The sequence below is a fragment of the Pagrus major genome, chromosome 3 (assembly GCF_040436345.1).
Source record: "Pagrus major chromosome 3, Pma_NU_1.0".
NCBI classification, from domain to species: domain Eukaryota; kingdom Metazoa; phylum Chordata; class Actinopteri; order Spariformes; family Sparidae; genus Pagrus; species Pagrus major.
In genome coordinates this window covers 4,938,992-4,961,794 of record NC_133217.1, presented here as the reverse complement: position 1 = coordinate 4,961,794, position 22,803 = coordinate 4,938,992, and positions in this window count along the sequence as shown.

Here is a 22,803-nt window from a genome sequence, read left to right as displayed (position 1 = left end):
AGCCTACTCTCTTGCTATGACTTGTTGATTAATTATAGATATTTAGTTAGGAAAGGAGACATTAATTATTAATCAAAATTGAATTATGTGGCATAATTAACCACGAAACTTTTCTATTTTTTCCCCATCTCGGTATTTTTTCCGTTTCTATAATCTCAGACTGTTTGTGACACGTGACAGAACTGAGAAGAATATGTGACCTTGGCTCGTGTGAAAAGGCGTTGAAAGCATTAACAAGGCGCTAATAGCTTTTGTGGGAGTGTTTGCTGTACTGTCAGCAAGTTGCTGTAAGTGCTCAACGTTAACACACACTCTCAAATCCAAAATCAATGGGCTCTTAGAAACCTGTTGTACTGATGCACTGGAAGACTCTATTCATCACTTGTTTATGGCTGCATGCTATGAAGTGAGGTAATGGCATTTATGGGTATTTACAGGTGACATGTTGAGTCCTTAAATAATATTTATTGTGTCTGCCACTCTGCTGCTATTGTAGCCAATGTCCTTGCACAGATGATATAACAGATATCTGGTCATATATTGAAGGAAAGGTGTGATTTATTGCAAGGTCACAGAGGTTAGAGAGTGCCTTACAAGCAAACAACAGAATGTATCATCAGCTTTTGTTGCAACAACAAGTCTGAGTTACTTCACCGTGTAATTAGCATTGACTGACAGGCTATTTAATATGAAGTTTGTGACTGAAATGCTATGAAATATTGATATTTATCATCGTCAGATTGTTGCCGGGCAGATTCGCTGTTTTTGCCTTCGCAACACAGTTCAAGTCTGACCGGCTCTTGACAAAGGATTCCTTTGACCGGTGGAAAGCGGCACAAAACCGTGTAAATATTTGTCATCATCGAGGCTGTATGGAAATATAAGGCAGCCAGCTGGTAAAACAAGTGTGAAACAAGGCTTACACATTTCTTCTGCATGTGCGATAAAATAACTGCACCGGTAACTGCACTTTTAGCAGATTCCAACTTTGTGATTGATGTAGTGGGTGTTTCCACACCATCAGCATAATGGTGTGAGGGGAAACATGAGGGAGAAAAGACTGTGGCATTAGTTGCAGTTTTGCTCAATTTCTGTGTGTATTGATGCATTTCATAGCACATTTCAGTAACCAAAGAGACTGTGATGAGATAAGGAGATTACCGCACTTATCATAATCACCATTGAACGGCTCTGAATTTGCATGAACATACAGTTTATTGCTCTTGGGTGAGGCTTACAATAGCAGTGTGGCATATTTGCTCATAACCGCAGGTAAATCTGAATGACAGCTGTAAAATGTAGCAGCTAATGGAATGCTAAATTCACTGGGGATGCCTCAGGAAATGCAGATTTACCGTGCTCCTTTACCTAATAAATTAAACGGATATCTGATAAAGCTTAGAGCATATGCACGAAGACAAAACACCACAATACGGCAGCTGCACCTGCCTTTATATTCAACCTGTCTATAATGTCGCAATGGATGGCAATTGATACTGGTGATTTATGTTGGTATACATATGAAACAGCAGTTAACTACATTAGCTTGTCTTATGGCATATAAATTAAACAGTATCCATTAGATTGTTACTGTTTTTACAGTACTATAATGTAATGCACATATACAAGGGCCATACTAAACAGTGATGGCAGATTTATTGCTACTATATGATGATAAAAAATGTAACTCTTATAAATTCTTAAATATATAGCATAAAACAGCAAAATGAACAGTCTTAAGTCACCTTACGTTGTTGTAAACCTTTGAGCTGACAGATATTGTATTTCTCCACTTGTTCCTTTTCCATTTATTTCATGCATAAAATGGGAACAAATCGCCCGCACTCCCATAAAGCACAATAATTTCTGAAAAGACCAAGTTTGGTCTTTGAAACTGTCTGAGAGAGATATACCCTCACTGTAATGAAAATGTTCGGTCAAGCCAATTAAAGCTGAGCCATTTTGTCTTTGTGTCTTCCCTTCCTCTGCAATTAATTAAATGTGGTTATAAAAGGAATATTCTTGTGGTCTGAATGCCTGCAACAGACCTCCGCTGGTCATGTCTTAAGGTTGAATTACTATGTTGTCAATGAGGCTATTATGTGAGAATTAGGTGTGCGCTTGCCCCTTTACAAAATGCTATTGTATGATATGATTATGAATGCTGAATGAAAAGCTGACTGACTGACTCCAGTGAATGTTACGAGCTGTGGATGTGAATACTATTGAAACCTAGTCACTTGTTTTAGCATTTTATTAATTACATTAAGCTGCACTTTCTACAGACATTTTACCTCTGCCGTTCATCAACTTAGTCTGTTCATCCTTCGCTTCTCTTATGGTAAAATAGATTAGAGATTAAAATCTTTGAACATACCTCCACCAAGGTTTTAATGTAATAAGAGTCTCTGTGAACAATGTCACATAATTGCATACATTGTCTATGACTTTATTGATTATTCCACTCGATTAATATTTTAATGATTATCATGATTGGATTGATCAACTGTAGACTGTACAGGATATATGCTGCGTTCTGTCGTCCAGTGTAATTTTTCTTTTCTTACCACCTACTCATTATTTCATGCTGTCCATAAATTTATAGTGTCATAAAGGACAGTTCGCTTTGCAGTAAACTGTGAACTACCATTTTTATAAACTATAACACTTACAGGCCAAACCTGTTTGAGTGAGCCTGTCCTCATCAGAAAAACTACCATATAGGGTGAAAATTAAGCAGCTGCAAAGGAGGAAGTGATGAGAAGTAGTAGAAAGAGTGCGTGTAAGCAGATCGTTGCAAGTGCGGAACAAGAAGTCAACGGTAAGTTCTTTTAACTTACTAGCGTAGTGAAGTTACTTCACATAACATAGGTTACTTACAGTAGATAATGCAGGCATGTTACTGAAGTAATGTAGTGATTTTAACAGAAACCACAATGTTTTCCTAAACCAACCATATGATGAAGGTCCAGTACGCCTGTCGCTTTTAAGCTACAACATCGTCATGTCTTTTGGGGGATGGTGATATATGGCATTTTGGGATGCTAACAGTTGACCTATCAGGTATGAGGATGTGTTGGTTTGGGTTGTGTGACCACAGCAAACAATTTATGCACTATGAAAAAGGCTCAGTCCTATTACAAGTGCCCTCAACAGCTAAACATTAGAGCTGTTTCAATAATGTTTTGTTTATAGGCTAATAACGATCACTTAAAAATTAAATTGACATTTGCAGCTATCATTACTGACATTAGTTTGTTAACCAATAGTTTTTGCACATATCAATGGTATTCATATGGTATTGAGAAAATTGACAAATCCCTGTCACATTTGCAAACATTATGGCAAAACCCAATCCTACAAGGACACATTTACCAACAATAAGCCCCAGCACTTTCTAGGGATTCAGGTGGAAGGGTTTGCATGACTGGAAAGACAAAAAAAAAAGCTAAAAACAAAACACATTTGACTTTGAAAAAATGTTCAAGTAGCACAGTGTTTAAAACTATGACAATGGTTGAACAAATTGTGGGCCCACATGAGATTCCAGGACAGCTGAACAATGCATATTTCATCATGTACAATGAGGATATAAGCAGTGTCCTTGAATGTGGATGCGTCACACTCTGTGCTGGGTTTGTCATCCCTCCCATGGTGATGGAGTGCTGGTCATGGATCATTGACATTTTAGGCTTACCAAGTCTGTTCTTCCAAGTTGTATGTGCCTTTTTAATTTGAGTGTTTGACACGACTAATGTATATAGAGCAAGGAGGACTTTTTCTGGTGCTGAAACTGCTGGGAATTCACCTACAGACTGTCCTGGTACAAAAGCCTTGAGGCACAAAGGGAAAAATATATATAAAAAAACAGAGAGGGAAGAAGCAGCTATATTTAGCACATACAATCTTAATTTGCTGTTTGAAGGACTTTGCATTTGTACATACAGTGCTGGAGACATTAACTTATCACCTTTTTTATTTTAATAATAAGCATCAGGTGCTCAGCACGGACAGGAGTGCAGACCTCCTAGTCTCACCAGAGGGCTACTTAATATTATTAACATCATTTGTCTGGATCTCTTGCCGGTTCAACAGACACTGCGAGGATGACATGTTAATAAATGACCCTGGGTACCTCTTTGGCATAGGCCTGTTCCTCATCTGCCCCCTCAGCCTCATCAGCAATACATGTGCACAGACACACATACAGTAGCTTCCAATCCCCAACAGGGACAGGAGATGGCGATTTGTTTTCCTGAAGGTCCCTACTCTGTCTATTGTTGTTTGCACTGAAGGGGACAAATTCAATTCATTCTTATGACAAGAAAGCCATGATACACAAGAATAAAGAGAGGAAGGAGGAAGGAGATAGGAGGTGGAAAGGTAGGGAAAATGTGACTGTCCAGGAGAAAACAAACAGATGAGGAAGAAAACAGAAACTTGCTGAATGCAACAATAAGATACAAAGTAAAACACAATAGCTGAGCTAGTTGTGCTCGAGGGAGTTGAGGGCTACAGCTGTGAAAAAAATGTTTGTTTGTTTTTCTTATATTAGGTATTATGTCTGATGATATTACATCTGATTTAAACTGCAGCAATCAATGCCACTATTCTCACCAATACATCCTCATACCTAAATAAGAGAACAGATCTATATAGTGGTTTTTCTGAGGAGGGCAGGCTCATTCTGACACAACTGGACTGATAGCTGCTCTCATAACCTCAAACAATCAAGGATGGGCGCATCCATTAGCATTAAAGACTTCAAATAGGCAACAAACATTAACATATCACCTAAAGTTTGTACTTTTAGTCTGCTGACTGCTCACTGAGATAGAGATAAAGCTAAAGCTGAAGTTTAAGTTTTTCTCCTTACTATGTCTATGTAGTGACTACCACAGCTCATCCAAACTGCACAATTTCTTACAAATGAAAATAAAACATGAACATAATCCATGTTAGATATGTATTACTGATCAAGTTGTAGTCAGAGTTAAAACCAGAGTTGAAGAAAAACGTGCCTAAAGCACATCTGAATGGTTGAACATGAAGGAAACATTATGCACTTCCTTTTTAAAACCTACCTGCAAAAGAATCCTCTCCTCCTGAATCTCCCTATGATGCCTCCCCAATGAGCTGTCACATTAATAATCCTATGCTCGTATTCAAATGTTCTGTCGAGAGCTAAAGAAAGATTGAGTGCCTTTGCCATCGTGAGGCTAAGATTGAAGACATGTCCCATTGACATTGTTAAAAGTTTATGAAAATATATGAATCCTCAAATGTCATTGGCTGATGGGGCTTCCAACTCCTGCACAGTTTCAGGACAAAATCAGTCTTTTAATCAAAATGATTGAATGCTAGCAAGTTGGATTCAGGGATGTGAATAAAACAAGTAGGCGATGGTCGATGCAGAGTGTGTGTGCGTGCCTCTTATGATGGCGGAGGGTGGAGGCGTGGTGGGGTCAGACAATAGATCTTACTACACACATGCAATACAAAGAGATGTCTGATTCTGCTCATGGTCTATGTGCACATGTAGGGACCAAATTTTCAAATTAGCATGATGTGATTCTGACACAGAGTCAACCCTCCATCAAATGAAGACATATGGTGTCACATCTGCATGCAAAGCCTTGCATATGTTGCACCTATAGCACTCTTTCAACCTGTGAGCCTGAATGACATGAGGATAACTCAGTAGCACACCTCTAGTGTCTTTGCATTCACAGAGATGTCCATATATATAAAAAGAGGTTTGATTTGGCCCTCTTCTGTTGCTGTAAACACTCTATAGTGATTTGAGTTTCTGTTATCATTCTAGTTGTTGAGGATTAAAATGAAAAGTAAGGATTTAAAGGAGCTTATCTAATTAATCCTAAAGAGAGAGTCCTATTAGTCCTTGCCTCTGTGTTATATATTTAATATATATATATATATATATTTATATGCAGAAATATCAAGCTTTTGTCATAAATTCAGGTGCAACCTGATGGTGGTAAATCAAATCAGACATTTTTTTTCCATAGATGACTTTGAAAGTCATTTTAAGTTTTGCATTTATATTGTGACAGTTGTGGGTAAGTTTCAACCCAACATAAGGACTGACAGCCTCACACTCCAACCTTTGGAAACTTGGCTGGGATTTACAGAACAAACTCTGCCTTCTTTCTCATTGAGCAAATGGGATTCTTCACATTTCACTTTAAAATGAGAGCAGCACAAGAAATAAGCTAGTACGCTCTGATCTAAATACATTTTTTAGCGAGCACATACAAAACATTTAACTTGTTGCATCAGGAGTGACTGACTAGCTTAGTGACTATAGTGAGATCATAATACATTGAAACGACAAGTTCTCATAGCCCTTGGTTTGAAGTGTGCCTCTGAAAAACCTTGGTTTGAAAGACAATGGAGCCCTATCGCTTTGCCTTACTCATCCATCCCAACAAGAAGGGGAAGGGTAGGGCTAAGTGCTAGGGGGGAGGGGTTTATTAGGATTGGGCCTGATAATAACACAAATCAATAAAAATGCTTGGAACATAGCCTTCGTCAACAAGTATGAATAATGAACCTGTGGAAGACGGCTCACTTTTTCAGACTGAAACGATGGAAGTGATGCTCAACCAGAGGATGCACAGAATTGAAAAGCAGACTTCTAGTCTGTACAGGAGTGGGCTGAGGTCTGTGAACAAAGGCACACGACAACATGCAGAAAACATGTAGGCTACTTGTGAGGTAATGAGGTGTGGTCCATCTACTGAACCTCTGAGAGTGTAGTGCTATTTAACAACGGATGATAACATTATATTCCATCTCCAATGACTTCATGGATTAACTGAAAAGGGACTCATTTCAGCACAAATGTGAGACTGAATATTGCCATTCGTGCTGCACAGGATAAAATTCAAACACTATAATTGTTCATTTTTAAGAGGCAATAAAAAGACCCTATATTCCATGAATTAGCTTGGTTTTATAAACCTCGTCTCTGGAGAAATACAGTTGGAAGTACAGGTGTGTCTAAATTCTAAAGTTACCAGGTGGACTTATCGTTGCTGGCAGTCTGTTGGGAGCCGGTTATATGGAGCTCTACTGTGGGACTGGGAGAATGATTGAGTGCCGCGGGCCTGCAGCAGTCGTCCCGTCTGTTCTGTTGCCACTCTATTCCATCATAGGCACATTTACCCTTAAGGGAGTCTCCAGAGAAAACGGGTGCTGACCTTGTGCACCTGTGCTTCCCTTGCTGCTGGGAGGGAGTTTTCTGTCCCTGTCCTCTACCTGTTTGGTCTTTTAATTCGGGATTATGATTTAGAGCAAGGACAAAATGGTTTTCGAAAGAGCTTACTCTACATTTAGTAATGTTCCACCTCTTACTCACCTCCTCTATTAATAGGAGGAAGCTAAAAAAGAAGTTATGTGAGGGGCTTTCCATTCACATTTAAAAAGCTACTGCATCTCTTAAAGCTTCACTGTGACTGAGGGTAGATCTAATGTTTCATCACGTCCCTTTTCAAGCTTTCATTATTGTGTGGGTGTTCTTGATGAATGGTTAACTGGAAATTATCCAGAGTTGGTGTGTCAACACGGATGTCGGTCCGTTATGGCCTGTCATTCATCGCAGACAGATAAATTACTTTGCTGTCAATCTGACCATCAAACTAAACAAATTGTGAGAGTAATCAATGGCAAAAAGGACGATAAAAAAATATGTCCCCATTGCATCAGTATGGCGGGAATACATCAAATGCTAGATGCATATTTTTTTTAGCACTCAACTCCTTTACAACTATTCTCATTTGCATGCAATGCTACTCAACCATCCCAATTAGGGCTACAAAGAAGGAGGTAATTGCAGATTAAAAACTAGAATGCTATATGTAATCGCATGGATCAAAACACAATTAAAACTTCATCTCAACCTGTTATAGCTCGCTGACGAGCCCAACCCCCCTCCCTGATCTTAATACTTTAAATCATATAAGGGAGGGTCGTTTGCCGACGGACAGATGAAAACACCTCTTGCGCCCAACAGTAAATTAATCGCACCAATTATTCACCACCAAGAGACATTTAATGCAAGCCTTTGGAGAAACGAAAGCCGGGCACTCAAATCCTCTCATTTGTAATTGGCTGTCTACTTCAATAATTGATTGGAACAAATGTGAAATGGATGAGAGGGTCTAAGTGTTCTCCATCACACGCTTTCTGGTTCAGCAAGTTCACGGGCGACTGCTCAAAAAGGAGTCCCACTGCACAGATTTAGCTGATTTTTATATCATCTGATTGCTATAGATGTAAGTGGAAGTAATAGTAGTGAGCCACTTATATGATAAGGGTGTTCAAAGGACAGTTTGTCCTGATGTACACAAGTAATGCTGTAGGCCCCATAGTGTCAAATGTCAACAGCTCAGAGACAATAAAACAGTCTATTACTGTACAGCTACACTAGCCTGTCTATTGATGTGCATTTATATAGACTTGTGCTGAGCTTGAACATCCCTCAACATTAACATCATCCACTGTAACTGGCTCCCTGCACTTAAAATGATCAATGATCAAGATTTTGATTGTTACTGAAATATCTCCACAACAATTAAATGGATTTTCATGTTTTCCCCAAACAATATATTGTGATTACATTGGTCCCGTGATTTTTCTTCTAGCACTGTCATCAGGTCACAAAAAAAAAAAGTTTTCTGATCAACTACCTGCTAAACTAATGACATTCACACCAACACAACACATTGAACTAAGATGGTGCTCATGGTAAACATTATACCTGCTCAACATCAGCATGCTAGCATTGTCCCTGTGAGCATGTTAGCATTCCAATTTTACACTAGCCTCAGAGCTGCTAATGTGGCTGTTGACTTTTAGTTTAATCTATCATTGCCTATATTATATATTTTAAATTTGCCTACCAGTGAAGCTAATGACTGGAAAGCTTTATGTAAAAATTACTGTATCATCAGAGGGATTATAGACTTGCCCTAGACAAATGCATTGTCAAGATGCCTTGAAGAAGCTGATCCGTGATTTCTGCCCTATCCTAGCAGCTCCACACCATCACAGAAACCTATGATAGGATAGTTCCCAAGAAGAAGAATTGTTTTAAAATCTACTTGGCCCCGTATATGCCGAATCTGTTTATACTTTGCCTGCGTGCTTGTTTTTCCATCTGTGTCAAGATGTCTTCACGACCGTGGAAGATGAAGTCATGAAATGAAAACCAACATGCCCAGTGGGGCCCTAAGGCAGAAAAATGAATCAATGACGCTAAGCAAGAACGGCTTAAGGGGGCATGTGGGATATTGTTCTCCTTTCACTGTCTTGTTGAAGACAACAGAAGCACAATGCTATGACATGTATGCAAAATGCAAGCGCATGCATCTAGCATATACAAGGAGACTGCAACAACTTTACTGTAAGATCAAGACTATTATGAATGAGAAGAATGTAGATGGTGGGGAATATGAGATAGTATGTGATTGTTCCTAACCTTTTTGGCTTGTGTCCCTTTAGAACAAAGCTATGTTGGCTTGTCATATGTTTAATACGATATATACAATCTCAGATTGTTTCATTTATCATTTTTATGATCTATTGCATCTTTTTAGAATCCTAAAGGATTAGAAAGAAATTAGAATAGAATATAAATTATTTTCGATTCTTTTAAATCCCATGGATTATCTCATGCGCCCTCAGATTTATCTTGTGACCCTTTGGAGGGTGCAAGAAACCTCTGATTTACAGTCTGATCGATCAATTAACTGTATCTTCATATTGCTGCATTTGTGTTCACTAATGCTCCTCTTTCTCATTCTTTCTGCTGTCACTGTACAAGAGCAAAATATCCTGTCGCAATAATGCATGATGGGAAAGAGAAAGCAGGCGCTGAAATGATCCCCTTTCATGCTGAATAATTGCACCGACACCCCTCCACCCTCCCACCCACAGTTGCTTAGCAAATCCTCCCCACAAGCCTTTGCTGCTGCTTGCTGTGGCGGGTCCCATCCACCTGCCAAGGGCTAAACACTAGTCCATCCATCACTGCACCACTTGACAAATACATTCCATAATAGAAGTTTATTTTTTATGGGAGGCTGAATCAGAGGCCTTCCCATGCATACAAAAACGTGTCAAAGTTATTTATGGGACCTGCTGAGAAGCACAATATGTCATATCAAACTCCTATTTTCCCTTTCCTACCACCACATCGCCTGTCAATATCACTGCAGCTATCAATAATGTGGAACACCGGCAGAGATAAAGCCCTGTGGAGCTGTGGGTCGGACGGAAGAACGTCCTCTCCTGCAGCTTGAGGAACATGCACACACACACACACACACACACACACACACACACACTGATAAGACCACAAATACACACACACACACACACACATTGGCACACAAAGATGTACATATCTCCAAAAGGAGCTTATTGGCAGATTCTGTCCTCTGTGTTTGTAAGAACAATATTACAATGACATTCAAAAACTAATTTGCAATGTATTCGTTCTCAAACAGAGCGCCTGTTAAATGCAGTGGCTCAGATAGCCCAGCATGAAACAGCCTTTAAAAGATGCTTGGATTAGATTACGATAGTCCACTGTGATTTTCAAATCAAGACAGATAGGAATGTAATTGTCTAATTGTTTAAAGTTAACAAAAACTCATTAAAGGCATTTAGTGAGCAGCATTCCACATTTTCAGGTACAAATGTCACTACGTCCAGGCAATGCACACCATTTGGTGTTTAATCAGATCTTTTAAAATGATTAAGATGATCGGCTTCAGTCAGTTGTACTGCTGACCCTTGTTAAAATGTATACCAATTTCTTTTTTCACTTTAAAGTGTTTACAGGTCTAAGGAGTACTACTGCATATGGGGAAAAAAGTAGCATAAAGCATTTTGTGGCTCCAGAGGAAGCTGCATATGGTCTGATAAATTGCCTCCAGTGATGTCCCTCAGTGGCTAAGTGGCACTGTGGGTAATTTGTAACACTGTCGAAATCACTATGGATAGTTTCACAACAAATGACCAATGGAACCAGATATGTCGCCTTTTTATTCCATGCATTCTTCTTCTTTTTCAAAACCTGGCGCCTACACTACCCACACTGCAACTTATCAGATGACTTGGCGTTTCCTCTGGAGCCACAAAAGGCTTTATGCTACTTTTTTCACATATGCAGTAGTACACCCCAAGACCTGTAAACACCACTTTAGTGGAAAATTAGTGGAGTTACCCTTGAGGATTAGAACAAAAGATGAAGCGCAGTTTTTTTACTTTGCGCTCAATAGTCACTTCATCTTAAAGCTATTATATCTTAAATTACAAAAGCTATGATGACATTTTTACTCCATGCACAGTGGGATAACTAATGGTGACCATGACATCACCACAGCTGTAAAATACTGAAATCTTACTCAATAATTCAGTTATATGTATTCAATAAAACTGATTCTCGCCTCATTAATTAGCTGATAATAGAGATCAATATCTGAATGTACAATATATTCAAGTGTGACATTTATACTGCCATGTCAATAGTATATCAAGTATTCATTGTGTTGTTACTGTATCCTTGTAGCATGTGCTCTGCATAAAACCCTGCAGGCTGTCGCTGCACTACTGTCACAAAGACAAATGCCTGCACATCTCTTGTACATGGCAAATAAAGTAAGTCTAGAGGAGAGATTGTCTTTTTTTGTTCCTCTTATACTTCTTTCTTGTGAAAACCTGGCTTCTACATTACTCACAATGCAACTTGCAACATATTCAGGAAGAAGCTAATGTAATCTCAAGCTGGTAGCCTCAAGTGGAGATGGGGAGTAGGCTACAGAGGTCTGGTAAGCACACTTCTAACTACAGCACCCAGGTTTTCATTTATAACATTGTAGTCCTCAGCCTCAACCAATTCTGACTTAAGTGACATCACTTGAGGCAAGTTATTGGATTTCGCAAAAAAGCTTTATGCAACTTCACAAATGCAGTTTTCTTCCCCAGGACCTGTAAACAACCATGGTCCTCAATGATTAATCACATCTGTACTGTTCTATAAATGGCATGATTACTGAATGCAAACTGGAACTAATTACTTAGGTGCAATGTGTGCAAGAATGTTAGGCTTAGTTCAAAAGTTACACAAATAGTGGCAAGCTGTGCTCTGAGAGCCACGGTTGCCAAGAACACAATGGAATTCAATGCATTGACGGCCTCATCTGTCTCAAGGTGTCCAAGTAAATTCATTCATTGATGCACGCTCCAATTCCATTCCCAAATCCAAGTTGAGCAACATATTAATTGAAATCGAATGCTGTGCACCAGTTCACCTTGGACGCTTTATGTCAACAGCAAGGTCCAATAGTGTCACTATGTTAATGATCCTACTAGATCACTAATGAACAGCTTTGCTGAGCTTGGTACAACAGGGAACAGACATGAGGGGCAATGTAGGGAAGGGCACTGGATCCATGTTTTTTCAGGTTGTTGTGAAACTAAATAATGGAGACATAATAAATACAAAACCTACAGCAGAAAGTGGCATGACCTTCATGATAACAGCTAAAACCAAAAACAACTTAATAATAGAAAACAAGGCCTTTCACATCAGAATGGACACATCTCTCTTAACACAGTAAAGTTATGAAAACGATATAACATGCAAGAGTTGGTGCAAAACAACATTTTGTTGAAGCTTTGTACAGTAAGTTTTGTTTTATTGGTTTTCTATCACAATTGAAGATTATTGTATTTTGTTGGCTCATTATGGTAAGTGAGACGTCAGTTGTTCAACACTAACGTACTGATTTTAAGGACATCTGTTAGTCCATTGCTTGACTGGCTGGTCGGTCAGTCTACTACTTTGGTTCACACTTAAATATATCGCCACAACTATTGGATGGATTGACATTAAACTTTGTGGAGACATTCATGGTTTCCAGAAGATGCGTCCTATGTGATGAACCCCTAAATTTTTCTTTTATGCCATTAGGTTGATATTTGTTGTTTTTTAATGAAGTGGCTCAACAACTACTAGATGGAAAATACCATGATCACTTTGATGATCTAATTTTCATTTAGTGGCATATCTAGTGGTCCAAAAATAGCATTAGTCTTTTTTTGATTGCATAGCAACATAGAAAGCTATACAAGCAACTATGTAAGAAGTATTTTGGAGACTACAGTATGCCATGAATGTTAAACAACTTTGGAAAATCCTTCTTTTGTTTGTATTTCCCCATTAGCCAGTTTGCCCCATTACAGAAAAGTCCTTTGGTTTGTTGGATTACCAAACTTGTTTTGAAACATTATCTTCGCTAGATTATTTTACACCTTTAAAATGCTGTTACCTCATTCCCACATATGACAGGTGTATTTAGAACAGGGAATTTATCAGTTTTTATAATTAGTTTCCTATTTTTTTCTACTCCGTCAACTAAAACAAAAGATGTGAATAAAGAAGTGACCATGTGAAGGATGTATCTGCATTTTCAAACATAAAACAATTAAGATGTTGGGTTATTTATGGTTGAGTTATGAGAATTGTAGCTGTTTACTTCACAAACTAAATGACTGAACACACACACTTAATGTAAAACCATTTCAAAAGTCACCCTTTTGACAATGAACTGTGCATCATTTGTTGATAACTGGGTTTGATTTACACTCTTCCAGAGGACAGTTGCAGAGAGAGCTGCTGGGAATCACTGATTTTTCACTCAGGGCCTGAGGCCTGTCAGTCATCTTGACAGACATGTCCTTTCAGGGTAAGAAAATGTACCAAATGGGGTCCCCAGATAAAAGCTGACAAACCAATCAAAAACAGACAAGAAATTAGACACTCCGACTTGAGAACTGCCAGTCACAGTGATTGGTAAGTGTTGCAGGTGACTCCTTGCCAAGCAACAGAAGGAAATGTCTGCGTTAGATCATAATTTCTGAGAAGTAATGTGCAATTAGTTTTCTCTTTTTGATTTTCCTTAATGACTCATCTACATCAACGTTAAATCAATGTGATGGCGATACTGCAGCCATATTTCATCAGAGAGAATCTAATCTGGTCACTAGTCAGATGATCTCAAATCAAATAATATGCATATTCACTATTGTAAAATATCAAAATGAATGATAAGGTATTTTCTATGTGGAGGAACTGAGATGCTACACTCTTGAACAATACCTCACCATAATCCACCGTAGCCCATGTGAAAATGTTACAGTTAAAGTCAGAGAACTAAGATTTGTTTCGAAAATGAAAAGGCAAAATTCAACCTTAATCTCTTCATCTGAAATTCACTTTCTACACCTCACAGAAGTGTGAATAAGCTTCCTCCTTTGTAGAGCTTCCTTTCAGTGTAATCTTACTTGAGTGGCTTTCTTACACTATTAATTAGGTCATGGACAGTTAATTGTAGGAACCTGCCACCTTGTACGTACTTCCTGGACACATTTCTTCCGACTGTGGCAATGCCAGTGCCCAGACCACTTTGTATATTCCTGCATTTGAATTCCAACAACATATGCAGTCCTCATTTACATGTTATCCAATAAAAGCTTTTAGCCTACAATAAACAATGAGCAGAATACAACAGGTATATTTGTGGATGTGGTTTGTGAACATGTCTTTGTGGATGAATTAGAAATGTACTCAGTCCAACATGATTTTATAAGAAATCATTCTCCAATGATGCCTGAAAGTTAAAACACTGTATTGCTGTTACATACTGATTTACTTTTCCTAGTTTGTAATAATAACCTTATTTCCCATTGCTGTGCTTTTGCTTTTCAAAACAAACCTTAAAAACACCTTTTCACACTGTTCTCACAATCATAGGCCGTGGCGGCGCCAACAGTAATACCATCGGGAAACCCTGAGGGGGTTGAGAAGTTGTCTATTTCCGCCTTTAGAAAAAAGTAAAATTAAATTAAAAAAAACAAATGAGTAAAAGCAGTGGGTTGAAATTTGATACTGTAAGTGGATTCTCATACAAGAAATAATCTACCTATACTTAAGTTGCTCCTTACAGAGTCTGCAGATAAAAACATGCTTTTCCCAAAACCTTTGCTCTGGTGAAAGGAAGCCAAAAATCTTCCAAACCTCTCTTTCAGATGTTGAGGACTAGTTGTCTCATCATCAGTCTGGATGCACTCTTTTATTATGTGAGGCGCTGCTGAGGTTTCACCTCAAATCAATAAATGATCCTCTGAGCTGTTTGGTAAACAACATGTCATTTTTGTATTTGTATGTAAGTCCAATATTGGAATTTGTTCTGACAGCCCTTTTCTTTCCGATTCTACTTAACTTGCTCTTACATTCAGTCAAAAAATAAACATAGTTTGGTGTAACAGAAAGGAAATTCTGACATTTGGGGAAGAATATTTCCATGCTTGCTAATGTTGTCTGAGCTGTCTTGGACTATAGGAAATCTTAAGTGATATGCCCCAATATAAGGAGGTTGAAGAGTTAAATGGAGCAAGCAGAAAGGGGTGAACTAAAGGGCCAACGCTGTTAATCATAAAAGATGGCTGCTAATAACAAAATGTAAAACATCAAATGACAAAACTTTTTCAGCCCCTTGACTAAGTTCCCTGGCAGGGGGGCCCAGCTTTCTCCCTAAAGCCTCATGTTAGTGAGCGGCTCATATAATGATCCACAAATCCCCCTACAGTGCTCATGACAGTCCACGGCCTTTAGTTCCTTTTATGTGTTAATCCTTACAACATGCTTGAAAGAAACAAAACATCTGATGCTGATGGGGCCGAGTCAACTTTTCCACTGATTATCCGAGCAAGTGTGTACGTGTGTGCGTGTGTGTGTGTTTGTGCGGAGGGATGAAGTCGGATGGTCTGTAAATGCTTGACATGAGTTGGGTTGAAGCGAGGCCGGCGTCACATTATAAAATGAAGTCATGTTGAAGGGAGAGAAGTGTACGTCAAGCTCATTTTGCTCTCTGTCTAATGCTGTCTGGGCCTATGTAGTGTGCAGTGACACTCAAACAGCTCCAAATGAGCGCTGATGCCCTGAGTGTTGATGTGTTATGCCATTTGCCGTTTGCCTCATTCATAACTTATGATATTACTCATGGTAATGGCGCAGGCCCTTTTGCCAAACATAATGAAACGTGATCAGTAAAAGGAATCTCAAAGTTGGCTGTCATTTCTGTCTCGCTGAATAAACCTAAGTAAGTTGCTGCAAATCAAATGTTTGAATTCCTTGATCTCATTGCAAAAGTGTAACTTTTTCTGAGGCACATCTCAAAGAGCTAAGTGGATTCTAGCTTTAAAACATTAATCAATAAGCTTCAATTCACATCAGCTTTACATCACAATGTGTTCTTTTGCAGACTGGCTGGCTTTTGGGGAACATCTTGATAAATAAGAGGGTCTTGGAAAAAGTTTTACTCCTTAAAACTAAACAAATATAAAAAAAGGTAGAAAATGTGATATTTGGATGTTTCTAGTTAAAGCCATTGATGTACATGTGTTCCGGTCATTTATGTACAAAGATTTAAATAGCTAGAACTAATCCTTGTGTTCCTTTTTTAAATTGTTGTCACCATCGTTGCTGATGGCATCTATCAGATTAGCATCAGACAGAACAATAATGTTATTCAATCCTGTCACTGTATGAATGTCAATGTCTGTTTTTTTTCCTTCAAATTCCTGTGGGGAACCTATTATTAAGTTTAGAGAAAAAACGTGGTTATGGTAAAATTAAAGCCACCACGCTTCTTCCTGCCCGGGCATGAGTAGAACTGTCCAATATGGAAGTCACTCTTAGGACACTGAGCTGAGCACTTGTATACAAAAGGACCAAATTTGAATGTTTTTTGAATGTTGAATCTTTTTGAGTCACCAGTGATTCATTTGGCAGAACCACCTTTGAACCGTTTTGTGAGTGGTTGCAAAATGCCCCAAATGGTGATAATACAAAAAATACCAGGTAAAGTCAAGAACAGAATAAAAAAGACCAGCTAAGGTTTTTGTAGTTTGTGTTATTCCCACCGAAAAGTAGTTTTGCAGCCACCACACGTTTCTTTCATTGCCATCTATGGTGAGCTGCAGCCTCTTCAGGTACACCGCAAAGTTATTTTGTCCTGAAGCATTTAGATGTATTTCATTGCTTGTACAGCATTACAATTACTTTGATGTTGACCTCATTGCGGCTGTTTATGTTTACAAGCTCTTTCACGAACACAATTTTACAACATGGTTTATTTACTGCAGCTACATCGGGTTTAATGTATGTTGTCTCATAAAAAACACACAATAAAAGCAGCTGCACATTTACTATTACTCTCTGGTGGGTATTCAGTCTTACCACACATACAGAGGCCCACACAACAAACATCTGTTCAAGGGAATGTATGTTTTAGAATAAAGTGGGGAGGCCACAGTTTCTTTCTTTGCTGCACCTGACTGATTTAAAAGTTGGTCCATGAATGCTTTTTGTGCATGACCACATTCACATCTGGATAAGACATTTCTACAAAATAATATATCTTTCACTTACAAAAATAGCATTTTAATCTTTTGGAAATATTGTAATCTATTGTTTCTAGTATTATTCTTAATTCATATACGTTTTTGCCATGTGTTACCTTCAGCTTTGCTTTAATATGTAGACTTTGATACGTATTTGTCAGATCACAGCTGCTTAAAATGGCACTACTTCATTCCAAACCATGGGTGTTTTATCAGTTTGACTAATACTGACAAAATCCCTAAAAAGACAATTGTCATCACTATTTTATCAGCTTGAAAAAAATGTCAACCATCAGCACTATTGGGAGATCTAGCAGAATGAAAATCCCTCATCCTTTGCTAATCAAAATTTCCATTTCCTATCATTTGGGAGTTCTCGATACAGGATAGCCTATGCTTTTATCCCAGGTGGAGGTTTAATTTGAAGCGAGGCACGGAAATTAAAAAGCCAGCCTATGTGTACCTGTCAATCAATCGTTTGTTCATATGGGAAGCTCTCCCGCTTAGGTACTGACAAGAGTGATCCTATTTGATCTGGGCTTTTCAAAGAGAAAAAAGCCTGGATGGCCATCAGAAATCATTTGCTTCTCACCAGGACATTCAATTGCTATCTTGACAGGACACAATCATACATGGGATAAGGCAGTATCTATCTTGTTAATCTTTTTTACTATTACAACTCATTTTGATTTTATATTTGATTCTTTTTTTCAATCAACACTTGTTAAATAACTTTCAGTTCGCACTCGAAAGCAGAAAGCTGAGTCTGTGCAATACACTGCACTAAAATCTGACGAAATATGAACCAAAAATCATCTCCATTATCCTAAATGCACTGAAGAGGCAGTATGATGTTCAAACTTACAAGAGGATTCAGATGTAAGTAATTTGTGGTTAGTGGTAGTGTAGTGTATATACAAATGCATCCCTGACAGCTTTCAACGAGAGCAAATGGTCACTTTTGGTGTGTTTGTAACATGAAGAACCTCCCAAACACAGTTAGACATAATTAATTAATCTTTTATGTGGTGGACACTGTACTGATTACGAACATTTTGACCCCAGTGCGGCTGCCATCGACTAGAACTGGATCAAATTTCTCGTTTGATGTGCAGTTTAAGTTTGTTTTTCTGGCATGTCAGAAATCTTGGTCGGCTGCAGTTTAAGCAGTTCCATTATCCAAATTCCCACATGTCCGCTGTCAAGGACTCCGTTTTAAACTGTAGTGAGCTTGTTCTAATGTTACAGGAGCAGTATTGCACATGTTGTGGCTAAAACTGTAGTCTTAACTGAGACTATGCTGTGATATAAAATTTAACTTTGCCACAGAACAAAAGGACCATATGGTCTGCATCCTCCGTACATCTGTGGCTCCATATTATTCTTTTTCTTCTCACTTTCCATTTATGATAAAATTGCACTAAGTTGTTCTGCTTTTCTATCTTGTTGTCAACAGTGTCGAGGCCTTTTTTCTTTTTTGAAAAACCATAAATCTGTTTTTATGTTTGCTGTGACCTCCCGGTCGTGGTCGGTCAATTGCGGTGCAGAAAAAGCAGATTGTGTCTGCCCAACTTTACAAGACACAGTAACACATAGAAGATTTTAAGGTTTCTTTGTTTCTAGTAATTGCAGTCTTTTTCTATTGCTGTTTGTATTCTATCTAGTGGCAGTCAGCCCAAATGTGAATGAAAAAATCATTGTTAGCATTAGAAGTCCAATAGGTCTTGAAGTCGACACAATAAGTCAAGTCCAGGCAATTGTTCAATTAATGTGGTATATTGTGGAGAGTTGTTGTATTATTTGGACTTCTTGTGTATCTTTAGCAATAATAATATCACAACAATATGTATAAGACAAAATGAAATTATAATAATAATGGTATGTGTTATTGTTTTGGTACTGCTCACTGAAGTGATTGAAAAACAACATAAGAGACCATCTCCGATATCTAACTTTCATGAGGTTAAAGCATCTCTGTTGATTTCAACTAAAATAATTCACAGAGCGGAAAAGAAAGAAAGAAAGCAGTCTGTTTTTAAATGCTCGACTCTCCCTCAGTGTCATGCTGAGGTAAAGTCTAGAAGGAGAATACATCCTTTGAGATCACTGGCGCACAACTGGCTCAGAAGTGGAATTGCTGTAATCGCCACACTCATAAAACATGCATAAAAGAGTATTTAAGAGTCAGCCTACGTCAGTATCATAAAGAGTGGATGCACTAAGAAATATTACGGAGGCCGAGTGAGTTCACTGCATCTATAACCAAGAGGAGGATGAGGAATCATTATGAAAAAAAGACTCTATGACCAAAACACGATATAGAAAATGTGCACATAGCTAATTTATGTTGCATCTCATGGATAAATTATGTACATAATGTATAAGAACAAAAACAATAAAATTAAAAGTTAGGATAAACAACACAATAACCCTAACCCATTCCAACTAACTATGGTCTGCATCGCATCTTGGAAATGGTGCATGACTGCCCACATGTTGTGCATGAGTCTGTTTGAAATGAATTATCATTATGCCCTTAAGACAGCTCAGTCTCTATCAGTGGATATTCACTGAAGTCTGTGACAGGAACAAATAAGAGGAGACTTTGACTCTTTCCCCTTAAGCTATGTTGACATGTTATTGAAATATAGACAACAACCTTTAAAAGAAATATGGTGAAATGTGGTGGCATGAAAACTGGTAATTTTCTATGACAGATTTTCAATGGGAAAGATTAGAGCTACTACAATATAAATCATAACTGGCTTTAAGAGTTACAACACATTTTATCAGTGTCAGTAGAGGAAAATCAGGCTGCTTGGTTATCGATTGTCTGGACGTTGTTCGGATGTGAAAAGCAGCAAGAATAACATCTTAACCTTTCAATTGTATGTGAATGCCTTTTAAGACTGCACTCATGAAATAGTATATTGTGGACAATGATGGACACAAACAAGTCAGTCCCTATTTAAAAAACAAACAACGTTAGCAGAGAGTGCTTTTTTGTTATTATTCAGATGTCAATATAAAAATGTCTCCACCCAGGTATCCGACTGCTTATTTTGTTCTTGATGTACACAATCTGTATGTTGCACAAACAGGCATAATACAGGGAGCAGCCCTCAATCCATTTTATGCATAATTCATATTTATGTATTTACGTTAAAAATTCAACAGCCCAACAAATGATTTTTGAAAAAAAAAAAAAAAAAAAAAAAAAACATTGCATTGCAAGCATTGTAGGGAATGCATTGCAATGTTTGATACCTTCCACTGGGTGTATTAAACTGCACACGATAGCACTGCGCCCCTTTATTTAACCTGGCAAAAAGGCTTCTTTTGCTCTTTATGCTCATACTGTATGAACACTGTATGCTCAGGAATTCTCTTGAAACAATGCATGACATCTTCCATTACAATCCTGTGCTTGTACACTGTAACAGTGGCCACGCCTCTTAAAGACTGGAGCTGGTACACATGACACTCCACTTTGCAATCACAACAATATTATTCCACCAATTTAATTGCTCGGACATTTAAATGAGATTCAAATGAATGCAGACAGATTAACGAGGACACTAATCACACGATGAGGGGTATGTCCTTTTCATATATGTTAAACGGGGAGTATACTCCACAGCTACAACATGGGAACCTGGCAGTACAGCCTCCCCTACCAGCTGCGATCTGCTCCACAATGCCCTGGGCAACAAAAATGTTAATTGGGCATCTAATATGCAATTTTGCTGGCCACAATCTGTAAATATCACTTAACATCAATGAAATAAGCAGAGTGATGCGCAACCTCTCTGCCTCAGTTTGCCTTTACACTAATAAAAGTGGTTTGTCCATGTGGTCATTAACCATGTAAAATAAATGCATAAAAAACAGCAGCAATATTTTCCCTGTCAATTTTAAATAACGGCCATGCAGTAATTTATTGCATTGCTGCAACTGAGTACGTCTCAGGATTTCAATGAATCAAAATTTGAGTTAACACTCAAAAAAATGCATTAAAATATTTTAAAACATAGAAGAGCTGTTGTATTTTAAAAGAGATATTAAAGAAAACCTCATGGGGGGAAATGCTTGCACTTTATACTTAAGTGTGCAGGGTGACTGAATCTTAGATCAAATCAATGTTGGAAAAAGCAACAACTTTTTACATTTACTTTAGTGGCATTAATGGCACGGTCAATAACCATTATTTATTAGTTTAAAAGGAATTCTGGGCACACAGAAACTGGTCGTCTTGTAATTGTCCAAAGTTAAGCTCACTAAGCCTTGGAAAATATGCAGACACACATGCATTATTTTGACAGTAATGCACTAAAATGGCCTATCAACAGCAACAACTGTTCATCTCCCTGAGACAACCTATGTTGCTTATTGCTGTACATTAAGACCTTAAAACGCTGCCAGAATCCCATTAATACATCTCATTGCATAAAATTTCCATTTGATTTGTATTCAGAATTTTAGATGACCAGTAGAGCACCAGAAAACCCTCATTATTTCATATTCAATCAATCACTCATCGGCGAGCGCCTGTATTATGCCAGTTCTGGCAGTGTGTGGTTTCATCTTGATTATGGAGATTGGCATTAAAATCAGAAGAACAATACAGCCTCCTCGCGCATGGCCGTTCTCGAACATGTCACAATTTCATTACTATTGACAAGCTGCATTATAATGTACTTATGTGTCTTTCTCGTCTTTATCAGGTTGGAGTCAAATGCTTCAAGCAGCGAGAGCCATCCAGAAAATTCACCTTATTCTGAACGCTATGAAATCTTCTGTATCTTAACCACAATTGTACTGTTTTTTTTTTTTGCAAAATTAAAAATAACTTAATGCAATAAGCAAACATTTTAAGCCTTTATTTATAAAAGAAAAGTTTAATTTTTATAAGGAAAATAATTCATAATCAAACAATTAAATTCAGATTTGAACCTAAAATCTACATGTGAAAATGTATACTGAAGCAAAACAATACAGTCCATATATAAAAACATCTGACAAACATGCCACTACTGTAGCTTTTCATAGCACATTTACAGAATTTATATATTAATAAATGATCTCTGGGTTATGGTCAGTCAGATACTTTCATGTCTTCTGCTGAGAATGCTAATATTTTTCTCACATGGTTTGCTGAATTACGTAAGCAAATGAGCTGTAAGCTGTATAGCACCTTACACCCACTGCAGGCCAAAGGCTTTAGTAAAGACAAAGACTTTTAGTTGAGAAGTAGGAGGAGATATTCCGGGTGCTACTGGCTACAGATATAAAAGTCCCCCAAATTAA